The 13562-nt window shown below is 50.8% G+C and overlaps 1 protein-coding gene across 11 annotated transcripts in view; it reads right to left on the bottom strand.

Moving 5' to 3' along the window:
• The window catches only part of ATP2B4 (ATPase plasma membrane Ca2+ transporting 4), a 111006-nt gene that overhangs the window by 58584 nt on the left and 38860 nt on the right, over positions 1-13562 (bottom strand). The window contains exon 1 of one of the 11 annotated variants that reach the window (XM_069545139.1): positions 4724-5212. The exons of the other annotated variants lie outside the window; for them this stretch is intronic. The gene's annotated coding sequence lies outside the window, so the exon portion shown is untranslated. Of the gene's footprint in view, positions 1-4723; positions 5213-13562 lie in introns of those variants that run through there. 11 annotated transcript variants of the gene reach the window in all.

Genomic DNA, 13562 nt, shown 5'->3' with positions numbered 1-13562 from the left:
AAGAACCTTCAAACTCCTGCCTATTGCGCTCACTTCATACGTTAGAAAGGTTATGCCCCAAATCCCTCAAGCTGGGCTTCAGCAGTATGTGAACGGTGAACTTCCAGATGTACAATCTGGATTTAGAAAAGGCAGAGGAACCAGACATCAAGTTGCCAACATTCACTGGATCGTGGAGAAAGCAAGGGAATTCCAGAAAAGCATCTGCTTGTGCTTCATTGACTACACTAAAGCCTTTGACTGTGGGGACCACAACAAATGTGCAAAATTCTTAAAGAGATGGGCATATCAGACCATCTTACTTGTCTCCTGAGAAACTTGTATGTGGGTCAAGAAGCAACAGTTAGAACCACACATGGAAAAACTGACAGTTTCAAAACTGGGAAGGGAGTATGAGAGGGCTGTAAAGTGTCACCTTGCTTTGTTGTTATGTTCAGCTGCTCAGTCATGTCTAACTCTTTGCGACCCCACGGACTGCAGCACGCCAGGCTTCCCTGTCCTGCACCATCTCCTGGAGCTTGCTCAAAGTCATGTCCATTGAGTCGGTGATGCCACCCAACCATTTCATCCTCAGTCATCCCCTTCTCCTCCTGCCTTCAATCTTTCCCGGCATCAGGGTCTTTTCCAATGAGTCAGCTCTTTGCATCAGGTGGCCAAAGTATTGGAGCTTCAGCTTCAGCATCAATCCTTCCAATGAATATTCAGGATTGATTTCCTTTGGGATTGACTGGTTTGATCTCCTCACTGTTCAAAGACCTCTCAAGAGTCTTCTGTAACACCATAGTTCAAAAGCATCAATTCTTTGGCATTCAGTCTTCTTTATGGTCCAACTCTCACATCCATACGTAACAATTGGAAAAACCGTAGCTTTGACCAGATGGACGTTTGTTGGCAAAGTGATGTCTCTGCTTTTTAGTATGCTGTCTAGGTTTGTCACAGCTTTTCTTCCAAGGAGCAAGTGTCTTTTCATTTCATGGCTGCAGTCACCATCTACAGTGATTTTGGAGTCCAAGAAAATAAAATCTGTCACTGTTTCCATTGTTACTCCATCTATTTGCCATGAAGTGATGGGACTGGGTGCCATGATCTTCGTTTTTTGAATGTTGAGTTTTAAGTCAGCTCTTTCACTCATCAAGGGGCCCTTTAGCTCCTCTTTGTTTTCTGCAGTAAGGGTGGTGTCATCTGCATATCTGAGGTTATTGATATTTGTCCTGGCAATTTTAACTGAGCTTGTGCTTCATCCAGCCTGTCATTTTGCATGATGTAATCTACACAGAACTTAAATAAGCAGGGTGACAATATACATCCTTGACGTACTCCTTTCCCTATTTGGAGCCAGTCTGCTGTTCCGTGTCTGGTTCTTGCTTCTTGGCTCACATACAGGTTTCTCAGAAGACACATAAGCTGGTCTGGTGTTCCCATCTCTTTCAGAATTTTCCACAGTTTGTTGTGATCCACAGAGTCAAAGGCTTTAGCATGGTCAGTGAAGCAGAAGTAGATACTTTTCTAGAATTCTCTTGCTTTTTCTATCATCCAACGGATGTTGGCAATTTGATCTCTGGTTCCTCTGCCTTTTCTAAATTCAGCTCAGTTCATGTACTGTTGAAGCCTAGCTTGGAGAATTGTGAGCGTTACTTTGCTAGCGTGTGAAATGAGTGCAATTGTGTGGTAGTTGGAACATTCTTGACATTGCCTTTCTTTGGGATTGGAATGAAAAACTGACATTTTCCAGTCCTGTGGCCACCCTGCTTATTTAACTTATCTGTAGAGTACATCATGGAGAAGGCACTGGCGACCCACTCCAGTACTCTTGCCTGGAAACTCCCATGGACGGAGGAGCCCGGTAGGCTGCAGTCCTTGGGGTCGCTAAAGATTGGACACAACTGAGCGACTTCACTTTCACTTTTCACCTTCATGCATTGGAGAAGGAAATGGCAACCCACTCCAGTGTTCTTGCCTGGAGAATCCCAGGGACGGGGGAACCTGGTGGGTTGCTGTCTATGGGGTCACAAAGTTGGATACAACTAACGTGACTTAGCAGTAGCAGCAGAGTACATCATGCGAAGTATCAGGCTGGATGAATCACAAGTTGGAATCAAGATTGCCAGGAGAAATATCGATAAACTCAGATATGCAGATGACACCACTCTAATAGCAGAAAGTGAGGAGGAACTAACGAGCCTTTTGATGAGGGTGAAAAACGTGGCTTGAAACAACATCCAAAAAACTAAGATCATGGCATCCAGTTCCATCACTCCATGGTGAATAGAAGGGAAGGGGAAAAAACGCGGAAGCAGTGACAGGTTTTCCTTTCTTGGGCTCCAAAATCACAGCGGCGGATGGTGACTGCAGCCGTGAAATTAGCATATAAAAGTGGAGATGTCACTTTGCCGACAAAGGTCTGTATGTAAAGGCAAAGGTATGATCTTTCCAGTAGGCATGTCGGTGTGAGAGATGGACCGTAACGAAGACTTGAGTGCTAAAGAGCCGATGCTTCATTGGAGCCGATGTGACATTGGAAAGACTCTTGAGAGCCCGTTGGACTGAAACGAGATCAAGCCAGTCAATCCTAAAGGAAATCAACCCTGAATATTCATTGGAAGGACTAATGCTGAAGCTATAATACCTTGGCCATGGATGTGAAGAGCTGAGTCATCGGTAAAGACCCTGATGCTGGGAAAGACTGAAGGCAAAAGGAGAAGGGTGTGGCAGAGGATGAGCTGGTTAGATAGCATCACTGACTCAGAGCCGTGAGTTTGAGCAAACTCTGGGAGATGCTGGAGGACAGAGGAGCCTGGCGTGCTGCAGTCCACTGGAGGCGGGAGGCGGCCGTGACTCGGCAATGGAGCAACTACCGCAGGGCAGCCTCGGGCCTCCGGAGGAGCGGGGGCAGCCTGAAGAGCCCAGCGTCTTCCACTTCCACAGATAACCAACGCGCAAAGGCCAGAGAGGGTCACAACTCTTGGGGCAGGCAGAACACAGTGAAGCTGCTCTGCTTCTGGCCGCCCTTGAGACACACACACAGGCCAGGCACGACGCTGCTGGCACAAAGTCAAGGGGTGCTGCCCGCCTGGGACCCCCTTTTGAGCTGGGCTCTCTGCAAAAAGTGCCTCTGGAATTCGGAGGCATAGCAGGAGCCAGAGCCAATGCTGCCCTCCCTCTGCGGCCGAGCTTGCCTAGCCCCTAACCTTATTAGGCAGCTGGCAAAGCAGGGCCGCTGAGTGCTCAGGCAGCCTCAGCCCCGGGCGCAACGCTCTGCTGCCCGGGAGGCCGCCGCCTCCCGTCAGGTCGGGATCAGTCACGCCGCTCGGGGCTTTCTGGGTAAGGCATGCTCTCACTCCCTGTTTCCAGCATTTTGCCAGCCTAATGATGACAGGACGGAAGAGGGAATTTTCACCCCTTCCTGCGGGGTCAAGAAATCCTACTACTTACATGACCATTAAATCATTTTAATTTTTTTCCTCCTAAAGTTCTGTAACAGCTGTTGTACAACTTGTAGTGACACGTGACAGGATTTGGCATACCGATTTTAGGTAGGACGGCTGTGACTCCCACCCTACAGGTGAAGACGCTGAAATTCAAAGCCATGAAAAATGCCTTGTTCTTTGGCAAGTCAGTGGCCTTTGCTGTGCGGTCCTCTGTGCCTTACTCCTCCCCTCCAATCTGGGCCTCTTCATGTTCTGATAAACATCTAACAGGTTCTTTGTCACCACTTAGAGGAAGTACCGACTCTGCACTTGCTCTTCCTCTTTCAGAGCGAGTTCCCTCACATTCCACACAGGATCAGAGATCCCCTCCAGCTCCTACACATACCTGAGAGGCAGAGCACCCTACACCTCCTGATGACTCAATCTGCAGCTAACCTCCGTACCAAGTTCCAAAGTGAGGAGCTGCCAGAGATAAAAAACCTCATGTCTTAAGCCATAAACAATAGTCAGATGCTGTTTCCTCCAATTTTGCCAAGAAATCTCTTACTCGTCGAAACCTTCCTGGGGTGCTCTCAGAATACGAGGGAAAAAGTTAACTTCCTATGTAGGGGACAGAGTAGGGTATTTTGAGGATCTGAAAGGAACCCACCCCTGAATCTCCGCTGCCAAAGGCTGCTAATGACTCTGGCGTGATGCATGGGAAATGAAGTATGACTGGAAACAGGAGAAAGGAAATGGCAGGGGGCCGCGGGCCCAGGCTGCAGGCTGGTGGCCGCAGCGAGACCTGCCGGGAATTGTAAGGAGCTCAGCTCCAGCCTCTGGGCTGCCGGCAGCCACTAGGGTGGGGGTGGCACAGGAACAGGATCCTGACACCTTATAATGCGCCAAACTGAGCACGAACCCTGCCTCAGGCCCACCCTTTCCCATTCAGAGAGAGAGTGTCATGGAAATACACACGTGTTATTACTGATAAACAGCAGCCTAGGGTCGCAGCTGTTAAGTAGTGGTTGGTCCATACATAGTCGTTATTCCACATATTGTTTGTCTGAATCTTCTTTAACAGCCTTATAAGGAGGGCACGCCTTTTTATAGGAGGGAATACAGATTTTGAGAACGAGGATTTGTGTCCTAGCCTGAATCCAAACCCTCAAGTGCAAGGTCAATCCTCTACGAAAATGGAAACAAAGCTACAGATTTACTTCCTAAAGCTTGACGAGAAGCCCCTATAAACCTATCTGGCCCAGAGCCCCTAAAGGGGGCTCTGTTTCCCACACATCAGGGAAACACCTCCTTACCTCTTTCAGCTTCCTGGGCAACCACAGCAGTAGGTCACAGCTTATGAGGGGCTGACACCCTCCACTCCAGCCCTGCCCCCACATACATATGCCCCGGCCAGAATGCCCTTGGCTTCGGATGGCATGACTCCAGGTATATCCAGTTCCCACTCAGAGGCTGAAGGAGGGGGCTGAGGGCTCCCTGCACTCCATCCCCTCACACTCGGGGCATCAGCCCTGGGATGGGGAGAGGCGCAGAGACACCTCTCCTCTTCTTACTCCTGCAGAGGCAGTTCCCCGCAGTGTCTTCAGCTTCACTCTTTGTCTCGTTGCTGGCATGCCTCTAAGAGGCCTTTCATGAAAGCTGGCAAGCACCTGCACATGGCAGGCTGCCCTGCATGAGACATCCTTGGCTGGCCCTCCTCTGAAGGTCTAAACACCACGCGGAGGCTGCTTTGCTCCATCCTCATGACATGACAGGCCTCTCATTCCCATGACCAGAGGCAGGCCCACCAGCGCCGGTTCTCACCGCTTGGGCCGCGCAGCCGCCCTGCCTGTGGTTCTGGGCGCTCCTCCCTCCCCCTGCTCTAGTGCCTGCTGGCTTGCCAAGGAGACCTGCGAGCACGCCCTCCTCCAGTCTCCGAGGCCCTGTGGAGGCATATGGGCAGAAGGCTGGGGCAGAGGATGCTGGCACGAGTTCAGGCGGTGGGTGGCACTCTCTCTCATCGCCAGCAACAGCCAGGTTGGTGCCAGGAAGCCAAGGGAGTGCTGAGGCACCAAAACTAGGCCTCCGTACTGACCACAGCATGACACACTGCAGCCTGCGGTGCTGGAACCCGATGCTAATTCTCTGCTAGCCCCTGGGCCTGGGTTCTGGTGGGTACTCCCTCCCTAAAGCGAAGACATCACTTGCTGGTGAGCAGGTGGCTTACATGTGGCCTCCTGGCCTACTGCTTCCTCCCCACAAGCCCGCTACCCAGAGAAAGTGAGTGTCTGACTCTTTGCGACCCCATGGACTGTAGCCCGCCAGGCTCCTCTGTCCATGGGATTTCCTAGGCAAGAAAACTGGAGTGGGTTGTCATTTCCTTCTCTCGGGGAATCTTCCTGACCCAGGGATTGAACCCAGGTCTCCTGCATTGCAGGCAGATTCTTTACCATTTGAACCACCAGGTAAGCTACCCTGAGAAGGTCTTCTTCAATTCAGTAGCAGAAATGCAGTGCCAGAATCAAAGCATCTGTGCAGAGAAGATGTGGAGCCCTCAAGCCCTGGGTCTCAGGGATTCAGAATGTCCCCCTCCTCCTTGGAGCCACCTTGCACTTGACCAAACTAAGTCTATGTCTGTGGTGACAGAGTTGAAGGCAACCTGGGATCCCCTCTCCCACTGATGGGCAGAAAAAATACATAAGCTAGATAACAGAGAGTACCATGCAACAAAAATACAGACCAGATGTACACACAATATTGCTGATCTTAAAAACAGTGCTTAGTGCAAGTGATAAAAGATACTTTAACAAAAATTAAAAACATACGCATCTGAAGCAAAACTATACATTTTCAGGGATATATTTAAACAAAAGGACACACATTAGGCTGCTGCTCACAGGGAAGGAAGGGAAAATATGTGGAATATGGGTAACAGTGAGCACAGGAAGGGTCTTGCATGGATCACGGTTAATACTGGACCATGAATCCACAGTACGATTGACTCAACAGTCTGCACCTGAAACTGGAAAAAGATAAAACAGACTATGCTACTGAAGCCTTTCAGACCTGGAGGGACTGTACTGTCTAAGATATGCTATGACAACGAGGACAAAACTTACCAGTTGTGGCCAGATGCCTTCAGATGGCAGGGAGAAGGTCGGGCCCACAGAGAGCACAAGCTCTCTCTACACAGTGATGCCAAGAATTGGCCCAAGGCTGATGATACTCTGTTCCTGATATCTATTGATCCAGCCCCTGTCAGAGACCCCAGAACCATCAAGGTGAAGACAGGAAGTTTCATGACATGGGTTGGGAAACTGAAGCTGAAAGGTTCCTAACAGGGCACTGTTACCCTCCTGGATTCATCCTAAAAATAGCATCAATAGATCAAAATGAAAATGTGCAGTCCCTTGGGCCTAGAGCCATAGGGAATATACCCTATTTCCAAATAATCTGAGTCATACTGGCCTGAGTCACCCCTATGGCTGCCTGTGACTCAGGGGGTGTTAAGGGAGTGTTCACAGGAAGCTGGGGCTCAGGAGAAAAAGAGAAAAATGTAGAGGGTGGAACAGTGGACGAAGGAGGACAAGAGCTGACTTCAGGCAGGAGTAACCGTCCATTCCGGAAGGCCTGTTGTCTGAGGCAAGGAGTGCTGGCCAGATGGTGGGAAATGCGCTGGACACGGGTTAGAAGGGCACCTTCCTCTTACACTAAGTGAGGAGCAGCTGCTTGAAACCGGGACAGTTAGCCACTAGGTCAGCAGACAGGAGGCAGACCCTTGGGCAGCAGCTTTCGCAGACCCAGGACACATACACTCATGGGCAACAGACTGCCCTTCTTGGTGCTGAGGTGGTTGGCCCCATGGGAAAAAGAGGGGGCGCTCTTTAGCAGCTGGACTATATCCTGTGTTATTTTTAGGAACAAATTTCGGGAGCGCCATGCCACGCTCACGGAGAGGGAGAAGGGCCCATTTCCCTTGGCTACTGGAGTTGCTCAGCATCTCGTTGCTCCCAGACCTCAGGCTCTGGTGGAAGCCTCAGGGTACGAGGGAGGTCACATGATCCACCAAAAGGGTGTGCTGCGGGCAGCTGTCCCAGGGGCTGAGGAGGACGCAAAATAACATTCCTGTGTGCCCCGGAGTACCACACGGCCTGGCTGGCACTCCCATTGCCTCTGTCCGCTTCATGACAGTCTTGTCAGTACAGACAGCCACCCCCGGCCCTGTCTAATCCAGACCTCTCAGCCCAGCTAGTTCCTGGGAGCTCCAGACAAACGGGCAAAGGCTCCATGCCAAGAAGATGGCACTCATCAGGACAGAGATCCGGGAGCATCCCACTCTCCTCTGTTCATACACTATGCAGGCAGGAGACGCTGAGTCGGCGTGGGTCCTCTGAAATTGGGCAGGTCACACTTTCCTGCACTTGGAGCAGCGGTTCCGAAACCTGCGTGAGCGTCAAGACTCCCGGGAAGTTGCAAGCCCCGCTTTGAGTTCCCTGGGTCTAAGAGCAAATTGCTGTTGGCTGTCTCTTTTGCATATGGTAGCTGCCCTCTATGGGGTCGCACAGAGTCAGACAGACTGAAGCAACTTAGCAGCAGCAGCAGCGGTGTAGGTTTTCATGTTACTCTCTCCGTACATTCCACCCTCTCCCTTCTCCTTGACCCCGTGGCTAGAGCTCTGTTCTCTATGTCTGTGTTTCCATTCAGTTCAGTTCAGTCGCTCAGTCATGTCTGACTCTTTGCGACCCCATGAATCGCAGCACACCAGGCCTCCCTGTCCATCACCAACTCCCGGAGTTCACGCAGACTCACGTCCATCGAGTCCGTGATGCCATCCAGCCATCTCATCCTCTGTCGTCCCCTTCTCCTCCTGCCCCCAATCCCTCCCAGCATCAGAGTCTTTTCCAATGAGTCAACTCTTCACATGAGGTGGCCAAAGTACTGGAGTTTCAGCTTCAGCATCATTCCTTCCAAAGAAATCCCAGGGCTGATCTCCTTCAGAATGGACTGGTTGGATCTCCTGGCAGTCCAAGGGACTCTCAAGAGTCTTCTCCAACACCACAGTTCAAAAGCATCTTCTTCGGCGCTCAGCCTTCTTCACAGTCCAACTCTCACATCCATACATGACTACTGGAAAAACCATAGCCTTGACTAGACGACCTTAGTTGGCAAAATAATGTCTCTGCTTTTCAATATGCTATCTAGGTTGGTCATAACTTTTCTTCCAAGGAGTGAGCGTCTTTTAATTTCATGGCTGCAGTCACCATCTGCAGTGATTTTGGAGCCCCGAAAAATAAAGTCTGACACTGTTTCCACTGTTTCCCCATCTATTTCCCATGATGATGGGACCGGATGTCATGATCTTCGTTTTCTGAATGTTGAGCTTTAAGCCAATTTTTTCACTCTCCTCTTTCACTTTCATCAAGAGGCTTTTTAGTTCCTCTTCACTTTCTGCCATAAGGGTGGTGTCATCAGCACATCTGAGGTTATTGATATTTCTCCCGGCAATCTTGATTCCAGCTTGTGTTTCTTCCAGTCCAGCATTTCTCATGATGTACTCTGCATGTAAGTTAAATAAGCAGGGTGACAATATACAGCCTTGACGTACTCCTTTTCCTATTTGCAACCAGTCTGTTGGTCCATGTCCATGTTGCTTCCTGACCTGCATACAGATTTCTCAAGAGGCAGGTCAGGTGGTCTGGTATTCCCATCTCTTTCAGAATTTTCCACAATTTATTGTGATCCACACAGTCAAAGGCTTTGGCATAGTCAATAAAGCAGAAATAGATGTTTTTCTGGAATTCTCTTGCTTTTTCTATGATCCAGCAGATGTTGGCAATTTGATCTCTTGTTCCTCTGCCTTTTCTAAAACCAGCTTGAACATCAGAAAGTTCATGGTTCACATATTGCTGAAGCCTGGCTTGGAGAATTTTGAGCATTACTTTACTAGCATGTGAGATGAGTGCAATTGTGCGGTAGTTTGAGCATTCTTTGGCATTGCCTTTCTTTGGGATTGGAATGAAAACTGAATTGCTTCCCTGCAAAAAAAAAAAAAACAACTTCCGGGAGGGTTCCCAGAGTTGCTGGTTCAGGAAGTCTGAGGACATGCATTGAAACAAGCTCCCTGACAAGGGGATGCTGCTGCTGGTCTGGGTACCACACTTGAGAAGGATGCAGAGTTTACAACCTCGTGAGAATCTCCAGCGACACCAAGATAAAGCAACCGAGGCTCCCAGCAGAGGCCCAGGCCCAACATTGTCCTCGGACCCAGGCTGACAGGGGATTTACACGAGGGTCTTGTCCCATCTCCCCCTCCTTTAGTCTTTCCAGAATGTTGATCTCTGCTTCTGTTCATCTCAGTGCAGCCTCATTCCCAGGGAGACCCATGATCTTCCCAAGGGAAGCCCCTGTCCTGTGAGTCCTTGAGAAAACAGACTTGAGAGAAGCTCCCTGAAGAGGCTGCAACAGAAGCCAGGATTTATTTAGAAAGTTAAAACAAGCTGCCTCGTGAGGTTCAGAACCCGGACCCCTTTTGGGTTCATGTGCAGCTAAGCACCCCCTGCACTTTGGTTCTGACTTTGCAGATGAGAGATGGGGTGATGCCCAGGGGAAAGAGAAGCAGCAGGCAGGAAAGACACCCACCCCTCACTTCAGGTTCTTGGGATGTTACCGCTCCTCGGCACATCTGAGGGCTTCCTAGGTGGCATAGTGGGTTCCTGCCAGTGCAGGAGACGTGGGAGTCTCGGGTTCGATCCCTGGGTCAGGAAGGTCCCCTGGAGAATGAAACGGCAACACACTCCAGTGTTCTTGCCTGGAAGATTCCACAGACAGAGGAGTCTGGAGGGCTACAGTCCACGCGTCGCAGCGTCGGACACGGCTGCACATCTGGATCCCATGCTGCCTCGGCTCTGCCATTTCCCACGGCCCCACCACACCTCGGGCTGGGGTGGGGGGTGCCCGCTGCTCTGAGGCCCAGGAGGCACGGGTGTGGCGGGTGAGCCGCAGCAGCTGCTCTTTTCCAGCCGGGGCGACAGGCTGCTATAAACACTTGCTGAGGTTGCTATGGCAAAGTGAGAGTGCAGCCCCACGATGGTGCAGCTATTTATGTGCGTGTAATGGCAGAGCGGCCAGTTTTATTATTTTACTTTCAAAGTTTTCCTTTCCCAACCCCCAAGACTTAAAAAAAAAAAAAAAAAAGCTATGGCATCTTTCCTCAGGAAGAGAAAGGCTGTATTACAGAGTCTGGGATTTGAACCAGCAAGGGGAAGACTAAAGGAGTGCAGTCAGCTCCTTTAAAGAGGGAAACGCATGGCTTCTTGCCCCTACCTGCCTCTGCCTTGGCTCAGCAAGGGGAAGCCCCAACTCTGGGTTTTCTCACCTCTGAACCACTGGCTCTGAGAAGAGACAAAGACGCTTTGTCCTATGTCTTCTGTCAAAGCTGGCCCCAGCCAGCAGCATTCCTTAGGCTCCCTGTGTCCCCACCAGTCCCCACCAGATGCAGGTTTTGTCAGGACCAGGACACGGGGTCGTGGGAAGACAGTCTCAAGACGATCACCCTCCGCTCCCAGCCCAGCTATGGGTGCAGAGCCATTCCGCGTGGATCCCAGACACTCCTGGCTAGAGGGCTGTAGGAAATGACCTCTGAGGTACCTCTGCAGGGACACTTGTTTCTGCCACTTGTACAGAGAACTTTCATTCAATTCTCTCTTCTCAGGGAGCTCTCGGGGGAAAGGATACTCCTGTAGAACAAGGTTTAAGGTCCAAGTCAGGATGGTAAGGTCCTCTCACCAGCACCAAGGAGCCAGCATTAAAGGTTCAAATGCTGGAGGATCATCGGAAGCAAGGTTGATTTATCCTTGGACACCAGGACACTAGGCACGTGGGAAAAGCTTTTCGTAGAAGTAGGGAGTATTTTCCGGCTACTGGATGGGGCAACACAGCCTCCTACCTTCTCCACTTGCCCAGGCAAATGTGAAGTAATAAATACGCACAACGAAATGCGCCATCAGGCATCAGCATCCCCAGAGGGAGAGAGTGGAAGATTACCGTGCGGGATCTCACACCCACACCCACGCACAGACACAACTGAGCTGAGAGTGTGTGCTGACCGATAAATACACCAGGTACCAGACGACATCTAAGGGACAGAGAGCCACCTTGCAGAAACAGCTGGTTGGAATGCAAAAGATGCTGAAGGATTTACCGTTCCTCTTTCTCCACCTTATTCTAGTTCCTTTCAGATGGTTACTTCCTTAGTAGGAGGAAAAAACCCCACCTGCCGAAGGGCATATTAATCAGATTAAAAATAAAGTTAGGGGCAGTTCTAACAAGAGCAAATCACACAGACGGTTCAATTCTTTCCATCTCAGACTGCAACAGAATGCCTCCCAGATGCCACTATGGCTCAGAAAGGCTATCAATGAGAACAGTCCCTAAGGGGAAGAGAGAGGCAGAGGGGGAAGTTGCTGCTGATTCCACAAGAGAAGCACCCCCTGCTGCCCCAGGAGAGGTCAAAGTCCTAACTGACAGCCTGGGTTAGCAGATACAATCTTGCTGGGAAAATCAGCAACCTGGGACAGAAATCAGTCTTGGCAGCACCTTGAGGTCAAAGGAGCAGAGCGGGCATGGTCTCTAGGCTTGTCAAACCAGCTGTCGCCAGCACGCCACTGTCCCTGCAGGGCAGGAAGGGAGGGCCCAACACGGGCGCCGTCTTGGGCTGCGGGGAGCTGACTGAGGCCGCCCCAGACGCCAGGGCTCCTGTTGGTAAGTCTCGGGGCATTTACTCAGGCTGAGCGGTCGTTCCTTAGGAATACACTAAAGACAAAGAAGCGGACATGCCCTGGAACCCCCATGGCAGACTAAGCTTCCAAAAATCTCAGTTATAAAGAGCATTTATTCAAAAGGGCTCAGATGGACATAGGGCCCATTGTTGAAAGAGACAACGGGCAGGCAGAGAGGTGAGTCAGCCCCAGCTGGCGGTGGTTTATGCGTCTCAAGAGAAAGTGCAAGGTACTGTGTATTCTGGGCGAGTGGAAAGGGTGTCTCATCTCTTTCCCCCAGCTCCTGCCTCAGTGCCTGACCTAAAATGTGGAGGTCACGAATGAGCGACCCTTCTCTGCTCCCATGCGCTTCTGTTCCCAGGGGAAAGAGAAAGATGGAAGGCCGGGAAGGGGACCCAACCTGCACAGAGAAGCCACTGTTCAGTTCCAGGGGCCCAGCCTCAGCACAGGCCCGGCCCCGCGGCCCCTCGGGGGCTGTGGGGCTGGCGTTCTGGAGGCCCATCACCCTCGCTCTCCAAACCACAGCCACAGTCTCCAGGACACAGCCACAGGGCTTTTCTGCTGCGGATGGAAGGGCAGCCAGCTACAGGAATCACTGCAGGGAGCACCTGCCCTCTAGGCAGAAGCAAAGACCAACTATGCAGAACTCAGGTTCTCCTGATACCCATTCAATTCTCAACTCCCACGCACTGCATTTTAAACATCACTGCCATACCTCCAAGGAACAACCTGGGAGAACCATGGTGATTGTTTCTTGGGGAGAGGTCTGTAGGAAGTGGCAGAAAAGCATGTTTTCTGGATTATTTCTGAAGCACTGCACTGCCAGAAATCATGGGGAAAACAGCCAGTACCAGTCTCTTTTGCCTCATTTTTCTCTCTCTATCTCAATTCTAAGCCTTATTTTTTCATATTTCTGCACATCACTTCCCACATCTCTCCCTCACTTCCTGCCTGCTTCCTTCTCTTTCTCTCTGCCTCTCACCCTCACAACCTATCTATTTATCAGTCTGCCTATCTGTCTATCTCAGTCTCAAAATCTCTCTCCTTCTCTCTTTTCCACATTTCCAGGGGCAATCTAATTGGGCAGAATTCCATCCTCCTTACCTGGGTAATTTCTGAAACCAATCAGCCCTGTCAAGTCCACATCGGCTCAAACAGCAAAGGAGGCTGGGAACGCACAGAGGCGAGCAGGGCACTCGTGGGGCTGCCACGGCTAGTCCCCGCACAGGGCCAGGTCTACCCGTGTCCCTCGGAGAATGGCCCGGAGACAGGCAGGCTAAACTCTGAACCAACCTGCATTCTCCCAGACCTACCTGGAGCTTGCCTGGCTAAGTCGAATAAGTAAGTAAGTAAGTAAGTGAAAGTCCCTCAGTCGTGT

This window comes from Ovis canadensis, chromosome 12 (assembly GCF_042477335.2).
Source record: "Ovis canadensis isolate MfBH-ARS-UI-01 breed Bighorn chromosome 12, ARS-UI_OviCan_v2, whole genome shotgun sequence".
In the NCBI taxonomy this organism is placed as follows: domain Eukaryota; kingdom Metazoa; phylum Chordata; class Mammalia; order Artiodactyla; family Bovidae; genus Ovis; species Ovis canadensis.
This window is presented reverse-complemented; position numbering and strand designations above follow the sequence as displayed.